Below are 10,937 nucleotides of genomic sequence, written 5' to 3'. Positions count from 1 at the left end.
CAGCTTGTTCCGCGGATCACTTCACCGAACCTGTCGCATCCGTTTCGGCGCTGGAACGGCGAAAGAAGTGACGAACTTTTTTCATCACTTCGAAATACAAGGATCTGCGGAGCAGTGTGATCTGGTTCCACCCTGTGCCCTGAACTCGTTGCTGTCTGTCAGAATAGTTTGTATGAAGCTGTGGTAGACATTAGTGGCGCGGTTCATTCATATCCTTTTTGCCTCCATTTGATATCCGTAAGAGAAAAAAGCTGGTATGTAACACATTTTTGTCGTAGTCGGAAATGCGGTGACCTGTCCATCCATCTGTACAAGCACCTGTGCCTGAACCTGTGGCTTAATACCTTGGGATATACCTCGACCACCGACTAACATATAAGGTACATCTTAAGGTACATCTTAAGACGCTACGTAAACGCTGTTTTAAGTTTCCGAATATACTTAAACGTGTTTCGCACACATCGTATAGAGGAGATCGGAGCACGCCTCTGCTATTGCGTCGCGCAATCGTAAGCTCTAAGCTGGACTTCGCATGTCTTATATCTGACAGCGTGTGTGAATCTACTAAACCCATCCTTGACACTGTCCATCACACTGCTCTACGTGTCATCACAAGGGCGTTCTACACATCACCTATCGTAAGCCTCATGGTGGAATCGCACGAGCCGCCCTTGTCAGGGAGGAGGAAAATGCTCGGTACGCGTTATGCACTTAGCTGCGACAGTTTCCGTCGCATCCCACATATAACGCAGTTTTTTGCCGCCTGCTGTGCGTTTTGTTCGCAGTGCACCGCGGGAGCGTGCTGTGACCTTTAGCCTCCGGATACAAACATAACTACGGGAAAACGAAATTCCCTTTCGAAGGGTGAAGCAAGCATGTAATCTGCCCACTCTTCCCTGGAATTTGATCCCGCCCTCAACAAAAACATATCTGACTGAATTTTAAAAGAATGTCATTTTGCCAGGTATAATGAGATCCAGTGCACTTGAGCGTATGACGTTATATGAGGATAACACACCTACTCACACAGGCCGTTCTAAAATTTCTGGTGATGTGGGCTGTGCGTTTGTGAGCGGTGTCGTCACCCGGTGGTTTTCATTGCCTCCACACGCGCCGGTGTTCACACCGGGGCAGATAGCAATCACGAAGGCGCTATGCTTCATTGAAGTCGTTGACGAGCCTTTACATATCGTTTTACATTTACATTTTGAACCTCTACATTTTGACTGGCTCTGTGGGCAGCGGTCTTAGTCTGAGGCTTTTTATTCATCACGTCCCCTTGTACAGGGAATTTTAGTACGTCTGCCTCAACTGGGTCAGGCCGGAAGAAAGTCATGTTGTGTTGAATCCCCAGTCACGTTAAAATTGCGGGTAACGAGTTGGCTGACGCTTGCTAAAATTTTGCTACACAAGTGGCAGCGTTGTTGGGATGGAATGGATGGTAGCAAACTTAGAACAATAAAACCCAAGCTGGGTTAATGGTTATCTTGTTCCCGCAAAGTGAGGCGAGAAGAGGTGATCCTCTGCAGACTACGCATCGGGCATACGTACGCAACCCATGGATGTATGTTGGAGAGAGCTGATGGACCTATCTTTTATCGATGTGGTGCTGTCCTCACCGCTTGCCATGTGCTTTACTGTGCCCGAATAAGAACGCGATCGTTACTTTGGACGGTATGACTCACCCCTGATGAGTAAAATCTGTGACATTCTAAGTGACGATTCGCGATTTCTGGAATCTCAACAAGTCTTTTTGTTCCCCAAACACATCAGCTTTTGAACCATATGCGCGGTTCATGAGTTAGATAAAACAAAACTTGTTATAGGCACCAAATGACCACTGCAATCCGCACACCTGAAAGCCCCAATAAACAACAACAAGAAGTAAGCGATATGCGGTGCCAGGTGAAAGAAATGGAGATGAGGGTACTCCATATCAAAAACTTGTCAGAAGTGGGATTCGAACCCACGCCCGGAGAACCGGACTGCGACCTGAACGCAGCGCCTTGGACCGCTCGGCCATCCTGACACCGTGGGACATCGTCATCGCTTCTAAAAAAAACATGAGATGAGTTTGGGGCGGGCTGGAAGAGAGTTGATATCCCTTGCTTCCGCGCCGATTCCGCAGGAGGTATCAACTGTCTGCGTCTACCCTAGCCAAACAGTTTTGGCGCACTGACCACAAATACCATTGGACGTTGGGTTTACTAGAAAAGAAAGTAATAATTGGAAAGATGCACAACAATTGTAATAATCTACAAACCAACGCATAAATAGGCTGAGAATGTAAGCTATCAGCATCAAGTTACACACCAGTCTTTTTTTCTTACGGATAACAGAGGCAAAAAGGATATGAATGATCTGCGCCGCTAACGTCTACCACGGCCTCATCCAAACTTCTCCAAAAAAGCTCCTTTCATTTCGGAGGAGGTTGGAGAAGGTTCGGAACGCGCATTGAGAAGCTAGGAGGAGGTTGAAAGAGCTACGGGAACAATCAGATAATTTTGGAGGACCATTGAGGAGTTGATGTCGGGTCAGAGGAGCAACGGGCCTCTTGGCGTCACCGTTTTTCGTTGACGGCCATGATAACATGGGCTCCACTTTTCCTTGTTTCTTGACGAAAAAAGCTTGACCATAACCATCGTGGCAGTTTGCTCTCACTCAGCATGTGACTCATGATTTGGCAAGAAACGTTCGCATGTAAAAGGAAGTAAAGATTGTTTAAATACGAGGAGACAGATGAAGGCAGCACGCATTGCCCCCTTTTACTGCATACGCTGTCTGGGAGAAACATGGTGATCTCATAAACCAGCGGCACTGGAGTGGGCTCGCAGTTATGGCAGTTATCGCAGCTCGCAGTTAGCAATCACGTGCATTGGCTACATAAATTTCGCGCAAGTGCGCATCTTTCGCAATCCGAGAACCGTACGAAATTTGCTCACTGACTTCTGCATTGCCTGCCTCAGCCCAATCGCATCTCCCCTCATGACATACCACGGATGGCACTGTCGCTTCCGGTAGTCTTGGGCTGGCCAACACGGTTGAATGCACAAAATCACGTGTGAGGCAGGTCCCACCGATATTTGAACTTGGATTGCAGGATTGAGAGTCCTGAGTGCTAACAGTTACATCACGGGGCCGATGAGTGCCACTGTGATAGTATGCGGTGAATTATCCCATCATCTGCCACGCTGATAATCAAGCATGCAGCGCCTCTCGGCTGCCAATACGTATTATCGTGTCGATTGCCGTTAGATATAACACGATAAGTGGGCTTGGTCATGTCATGCGTTTGCGACATCACCAGACAAGTGACTGGATGTACATGGATCATACAGCCCAGATCCAGATTAACAGTACCTGGTAAGCTGTACCGCGTCCGAATACAGGAGAGGGAAACCATCCACTGTTCCAATTTTGCAAATCAAATAACATTGCATCTGCTACGCTGCATAGCAAAAATGTAATTACCAATCTCAGTGTGCAAGTCCCTTTCCACTTCATGCGGCTTCCCGCGCTGTCCTGGTTGTCATTTTCGTTACGAAATGTAAACCAATTCACGGTAGCATTAATGTACAAGAGGCTGATTTCGTACTCAATCTGAACTGCATGGAAAAAGGCTAAACAATGACGGAACGCATCCTTTGTTTTCAGATTTCTTCATGCTACCCGTTACATCAATGGGCGAGTAGGATGGATGCCTGAATCATGTGAAATATAGGTACATGATCGCAGGATCACTTGCACCTGTTTCGTGGAATGGTTCGAAAGGCATAGACAGCACGACTAAAACTTGTCAATTAATACGTGTTTGTCCAGTGGATACTTGAAAACAATGCTGAGACCTGCGGGCATATTCGTACTGACCTACCAGCCATCATCATCACCTAGACCATCACGTAAACTAGAGTAAGATTCAACCAATGCCCACCCGAATTTGAAATTGAAGGATGTCACGGCTATATCTAACACCGGATCTTGGCAGCAGCTGGGGTCCGCCTGTTGGGTGAGGTCTAAATTTAAGATGGGTTGCACACATACTAAGCAACAACTGTGCTCTCAGTTATTTTGTACCGTCATGAAAGGATATTTGTCATTTGCTGTCTAGCTAGAAACGTTTTTAATTGCAATCAATAATCTTTCTCGTTGTAACCGACTGGCAACAAATCATGCGTAGTAGCCACTGCCAATGCAGAGCCCAATTTTTTGTCCACGTAGTCATCACGTGTCGGGATGGCCGAGGGGTCTACGGTGATGTGCGCAGGCTGCGGTGCCATTCTCTGTGCGCGGGTTCAGAACTCAAATTTCACAGAGCTTTTCAACATCAGGTGTTCTCGTTGTATCTTCTCCCACAGAACACTGCTTGCCACTGACTTCGGTCATCATCGGCATGTTTAGAAAGACATGCCGATGACTACGGGGTACTCCTCGAGTTTCCCAGGCGTGACTTCCATGGTTGTCCCGTGCGGGCTTACCCCCAACATGCCCTCAGGCCTCTTCGCGTTATCACTATACGGCGCGAAATGGTCATGATATGATAGGATGGATTCCACCTCAACTTGTTTGTGGATGAGCCAAAAGACTCATATGTGCAACTGTATTCCTGTCTTGGGCTTATTGACATGGCTGAATGCACAAAACCACTCCCGAGACAGATCCCCCGAGATTTGAACTCGGAGCGCAGGATTCAGAGTCCTGAGTGCTAACCGTTACACCATGGGACGTGCGGTTGCTGGTGTGACAGTATGCAACAAATTCTCCCATCATCCACCGTGCTGATAAACCAGCACACAACGCCATTCGACCGCCAAGACATATTTTCAGGCCGAAGGAATATATATATATATATATATATATATATATATATATATATATATATATATATAACACGAATAGTCGGCTTCAACATATTGCATCTGGGTGACATCAGCAGACAAGTCGCTGGATACAAATAAATCCTACGACCCGGATCCAGATTGATACTACCTGGGAGTCTGTACCGCATCGAAATTGCACGAGAAGGAAGATGGGCAGAGGCGGTCACTCCTCTGAGTTGACAACACAAATGACAGTGCACGTGTTACGTTGCATGACAAGAAATATGTCTACCAGACAGTGAATTATCCCAAAAGCTGATGATATCCCGTGCTGATAATCAAGCATGCCACGCTATTTAGCCGCCAAGACCTACCTATTGGCATGCTGTTAGGCATGATATGAATGGTCGGCTGGATCGTTGCGTGTCACCAGATAAGTATGTGGAGGCAAAGGGAATATGATCGGGATCCAGAGTCATAGCGCATACCACCTGGACACCTGCTCGGTGTCCAAATACACCGAAACGGAAAGGGGAGGGGGTAGATCAGTGAAACTACTCTCCAAAGCTTCAACACAATTAATATCATATCAGGTAGTTGCATGGTGAGAAATGCTACGTTAGTTGTTAAGGGCATTTGTGAGGAACATTATGGCTCTGCGATACGACAGCAGATAAGGCAGCAGTCATAGCCTTATTGCTCGTAGAAAAGCCAGGAGGGTGGAGAGAGAGAGAGAGTTCCGTTGATAATTCGTCAATATGCCTGCATCGAAACGAATATATAAACGGAATATTGGTAGAATGCAGAGATACAGTCGAAACATCTTTAAGGCGTTGAAAGATGCAAATTTCCCGTTCCTTCTGCTCGCCAATTCCCACGGATGCCATATTATTGGAGAAATGGACACCTAGGTCATATGAAATATACGTACATTATTGCAGGATCACTGCACTTGTTTCGTGGAAATGTTTCAGAAGCATAGCTAGCACGACTGGAACATGCAAATTAATGCGTCTTTTTCCGGTGGATGCTTGACAACGACGCTGAGACATGCCGCCACATTCGTACTATCTAATCATCATCACGTAGAACAACACGTAAAGCCAGGACAAGGGCCAACCAATGCCCACCCGAATTTGAAATTAGAGGATGTCACGGCCATATCTAGCTCCATATCTTGGCGGCAGCCGGATCCGGTTGTGGGGGCAAACTTCAAATTTGGGACCGGTTGCACACACCGGACACAAATTGTGCTATTAGCCGCATTTCAGCGCCTTGGGAGGCCGTTTGTCATTTGTGTCCTCGCTATAAACGTTGATAAAGGACGTCACAAGTATTGTCGATTGCAAACGAATTGAGACAAATCACTGAAAGGACCCACCACCGACGCTCAGTCCAATTTTTCGCCTGCGGCGCTCTCATGTGTCAGGATGGCCGAGCGGTCCAAGGCGCTGCGTTCAGGTCGCAGTCCGGTTCTCCGGGCGTGGGTTCGAATCCCACTTCTGACAGTGGTCTTCAGTGTCGGCCATTTTGCTTCTCATTGTCCCCATATGGTCACTTGTTTCGTTGGCTCGTCACTTGTTTCGGCATACACAGCCTAAAACATGTTTACGTGCCATTTCGCCGGGTTGTTCTGGATATGCTAATAGCTCATGATTTGACTGGAGACTTCTGCGTGCAAGAAAACGTCGGTTGTTGTGAGCCTACGTATGGGCGAGGGGGGGGGGGGGAGTGATCGCAACATGTTGGCTGCAAGTCATGAGGGGTATAACGGGCTCCCACTTCCTACAACTTACAGAGTTGCAGAATTTGAGCCTTCAGCAACCCTCTAGCTGCAGCAGTACCTGGCAAGACGTGTAGCAGACAAGCGCGCAGTTCTTGTAATCTAAAAATCGCACAAGATTCACGCACCGACGTCAGCACTTGCCGCCTTCGCGCAGTTGTATCCCTTCAGGTCACGTGCCATGGAAGTGTTGATTCCTATATTCTTTGGCTCACCGGCACGGTCGAATGTACAACAACATGGGTGTGACAGGTCCCGCCGAGATTTGAACTCGACTCGCAGGATTAAAAGTCCTGAGTGCTAACCGTTTACACCAGGAGAAGCTTATGTATATGTGTGACAAAAGGCAGCAAAGTATACTTTTCCTTTAGTCTTCTTTCGTCAAAGAATGCTTTGAGAGTAAGAACTTCCTTCCCAACGTCCTTCAATCCGAGCCAGCGACCAGCGAAAGACCTTTTTCATGTAGTAATATGCAGAGCAGAGGAGGGGGGGGGGGCGAGATCGAGCAGACCCCACCGACCAATTACTCACCCAAATTGGAAAATTTTGGGCAAAAATGGCGCATTCTGTAAGGCTGTAGCAAATCTAGGCAATTTTTGTTAGGAAATTGGTTATTAGATCATTCCATTCGGCGAATCCTTTTTCTGATCGTACACTAGGTCCATCAGCGTATCGCTATAAATGTAATCATTACATGCCTGTAATATCAATACCGCTCCGATTTCAAATATTGTGCCATTTCAAAGCAATGAATATATTTTTAAACCTAACGAAACGGAATTTCTGTTTTATTTTTGATTTTGAGGTATTGGACGCAAATAAAAGTGGCTAAAATCTGGAAGATGTTATGATTTGGGCGTAACTTCGTCAAAGCTGTTAGCTCCCCCCTCCACTTAAGAAGGCAACACCCATGGTCAAGGCATAGTTATCCCCCTGGTTTTACCCCTACATAAGTGATGAAGACGTGACCACTTATAAATACTGCACAACACGTTGGCACTGACTTCAACACTGTCCGCATTAGGCAAATGGTACTTCCATCACATAACGTGCCACGGATGCCAGTGCTGCTTCCGGTTGCCAAGGGCTCATCGACAAGGCTCAATGCACAAAATCACGCACGAGACAGGTCCCGCCGAGATTTGAACTCGGATCGCAGGATTCAGAATCCTGAGTGCTAACCGTTACACCACGGGGCCGGATTGTCTCGTTGTGATAGCATACAGCGAATTATTTCACTACCATCCGTGCCGATAATCAAGAATGCAACGTTCCTCAGCCGCCAGGATCTGTTCAGCCGCAAGGGATTCGGCATAATGTGGATTGTCGGCAGGATCATGTCATATGACCGGGCATGTGGCTGGAAAGAAAGGGGACCTATAATCATTATCCCTGCTCATAGTATATACAACTTGGTATCATGCTCGGTGTTCGGCCATATTTGCCTTGCAATATCATCATTATGGCGTCGAACAGCATGCAAAACATCAAAACATCATCTAGACAAGAACCTACCAATGCCCAGCCGAATTTCAAGGTTTGAATCATGTCAACGCTTTATCTGGTACTAGATCATGGCGGAGCGAGAATCTGTTCGTGGGTCAGTTTGCAAACTTGGGCCGAGCACAAAGGCCGAGCGCAACTTGTGCCATTAATCGGTTTTCACCAGCTTGGAAGGCTGTTTGTCACTTGCTGTCCGCGCTATTAACGTCTCTAAATTACATCACATATATTGCCGATTGTAACAGAATTGTAACAAATCATGGAAAGAAGTCACCATCGACGCCCAGCCCAATTTTTCGCCCGCGTATGACCATATGTGTCAGGATGGCCGAGCGGTCCAAGGCGCTGCGTTCAGGTCGCAGTCCGGTTCTCCGGGCGTGGGTTCGAATCCCACTTCTGACAGGGCTTTTTTGACATCGAGTGCCCTCTTTTTACGTCTCCCACATAGTGCCGCACATCACATACTTCAGCCTATCTAGCAAAACATCTAGATGTTTGTGCACCATTCATCAGTTTTCCCCGGGTGTGACTACAATAGTTGAGCCTAGCAGGCTAAGATCCGGTATGTCTCCAGTTCTCCTGGCTCCATTGCTATGTATGATGATGATATGATGATGACGATGAAAATGACGATGGTAACCTCCGTCAGCATATGACCCCACGCGTCTATGACTCTCATGCGGGTGAGTGCGGATCAGCCACGATTTGATGAGTACACAAGACTTACGCCCAAACTTCAATCACCTTCCGCCTTAGCGCAATTATGTCCCGCACATTACGCGCCACGGAAATGTCGATTCCGGTAGTTTTGGGTTAATCGCTCCGGATGCATATACAAAACTGAGCGCGATAGGTCCCACCGAGATCTGAACTCGGATCGCAGGATTCAAAGTCCTGAGTGTTAACCGTCACACCACGGGGCCGAGGTGTAGTGGTGTGACAGCGTGCAGTGAATTATCCATCATCCACCGTAATGTTAATCGAAAGGCCTGCAAAAAATCAGCGGGGGATTTGTGGCCTAGTTGTCTACCTGCCATCCACTGGCAACCGTCGGCCCCGTGGTGTAACGGTCAGCATTCAGGACTCTGAATCCTGCGATTCGAGTTCAAATCTCGGTGAGACCTGTCACATGTGGCGGTTTCACATCCATGTTCATAGCATGTAATACTTGGTAACCTGCTCGGTGTTTAAATACACGGAAACGGGGGCGGTGGTTGGGAATCGGTGGCCCTCGCCTTCAAACTTCTCACCCACGATTAGCATTAGACCGGAGGGATTTGCACGGTACAAAGGCTTTCAAAGCGTCGAAAGATGTGCTTATCCCGTGCCTACTGCTCTCAATTCTCAAGGATGTGATATCACTGGACAAATGAATACCTGGGCGCCGTTGATAAATACACACACAACACACACACACACACACACACACACACACACCACCACCACACACACACACACACACACACACACATATATATATATATGACAGGGCTTTTAATGTCCCGCACATTACGCGCATATACAACACTATATATATATATATATATATATATATATATATATATATATATATATAGTGTGTATATACATACATGAATGGATAACTATTTGCGCTCTTTTCGTGTAATCGCTCCCAAAGCATAGCTAGCGCGACTAAAATCTGTGAATTAATAAGTATTTTGGCCGGCGATGCTTGCAACGATGATGAGATATGCGGTCATATTTGTCCTGCATTATCATAATTATCGCGCAGAACATCATGCAAACCAGGATAAGAGCCTAGTAATGAACCAGCCGAATTTAAAGGGTTGACCGATGTCGACGGTTTTTTAAAGGCATTGGATCTTGGCGGAGCGAGGATCTAGGTTGTGGGGCAGTTTCCAAACTGGGCCACTTGCACAATGACCGAGCACAAATGTGTCATTAGGCGGTTTTCACCGTCTTGGAAGGCTGTTGGTCACATTGCCTGTCCGCGCTATATACGCTCCTTAAATGATATCACATATATTGCCGATGTAACAGAATTGTTACAGATCATGGAAAGAAGGCACCATCGACGCCCAGCCAAATTTTCTCCGCACGTCTGTCCATATGTGACAGGGTGGCGTAGCGGTCCAAGGCGCTGCGTTTAGGTCGCAGTCCGGTTCTCCGGGTGTGGGTTCGAATCCCACCTCTGACAGGGATTTCCGATGTCGAGTGCATCTTTTCACGTCTCCCACATAGCGCTGCATATCACATACTTCAGCCTATCTAGCAAAACATCTAGATGATTGTGCACCATTCATCAGTTTTCCCCGGGCGTGACTACAACAGCTACGACTACAAGTGACTACAATAGCCTGGCAGGCTGAGATCCAGCATATCCCCAGTCCTCCTGACGCCATCGCTATGCACGATGGTGATATGATGATGACGATGATAACCTCCATCAGCCTATGATTCCCCTGCGGTTATGACTCTCATGCGGATGAATGCGGATCATTCACAATATGATAACCACACAATACTTGCCCCCAAACTTCAATCACCTTCCGCCTTAGCGCAATTATGCCCCGCACATTCCGTGCCACGGAAATGTCGATCCTGGGAGCTTTGGGTTAATCTATCCGGTTGGATGTATAAAACCACAGGTGTGGCAGGTCCCGCCGAGATTTGAACTCGGATCGCAGGATTCAGAGTCCTGAGTGCTAACCGTTACACCACGGGGCCGGCGAATGGCAGCGTGACGGCATGCAGTGAATTATCCGTCATACACCGTATTGACAGTCAAAAGGCTTGGTATGCCTGGAAATCAGCGGGGAAAGGGGAGGGGAGATTTGTGGTCTAATGGTCTG

General features: G+C 47.3%; 3 non-coding genes across 3 annotated transcripts; 2 read left to right on the top strand and 1 right to left on the bottom strand.

Moving 5' to 3' along the window:
* Positions 1-1,945: 1,945 nt before the first annotated feature.
* On the bottom strand, positions 1,946-2,029 carry TRNAL-CAG (transfer RNA leucine (anticodon CAG)). The gene has a single exon. It is a non-coding gene; the product is annotated as a tRNA-Leu (tRNA).
* A 4,212-nt stretch (positions 2,030-6,241) lies between these two features.
* TRNAL-CAG (transfer RNA leucine (anticodon CAG)) lies at positions 6,242-6,325 on the top strand. Its single transcript has one exon. It is a non-coding gene; the product is annotated as a tRNA-Leu (tRNA).
* Positions 6,326-8,421: 2,096 nt separating this feature from the next.
* TRNAL-CAG (transfer RNA leucine (anticodon CAG)) lies at positions 8,422-8,505 on the top strand. The gene has a single exon. It is a non-coding gene; the product is annotated as a tRNA-Leu (tRNA).
* The last annotated feature ends 2,432 nt before the right edge of the window (positions 8,506-10,937 follow it).

Source organism: Pollicipes pollicipes, unplaced genomic scaffold (assembly GCF_011947565.3).
Source record: "Pollicipes pollicipes isolate AB1234 unplaced genomic scaffold, Ppol_2.1 Scaffold_2555;HRSCAF=2994_pilon_pilon_pilon, whole genome shotgun sequence".
Classification (NCBI taxonomy): Eukaryota; Metazoa; Arthropoda; class Thecostraca; order Pollicipedomorpha; family Pollicipedidae; genus Pollicipes; species Pollicipes pollicipes.
Note: the sequence above shows the minus strand (reverse complement) of the source record. Positions and strands in the feature narration are given on the sequence as shown.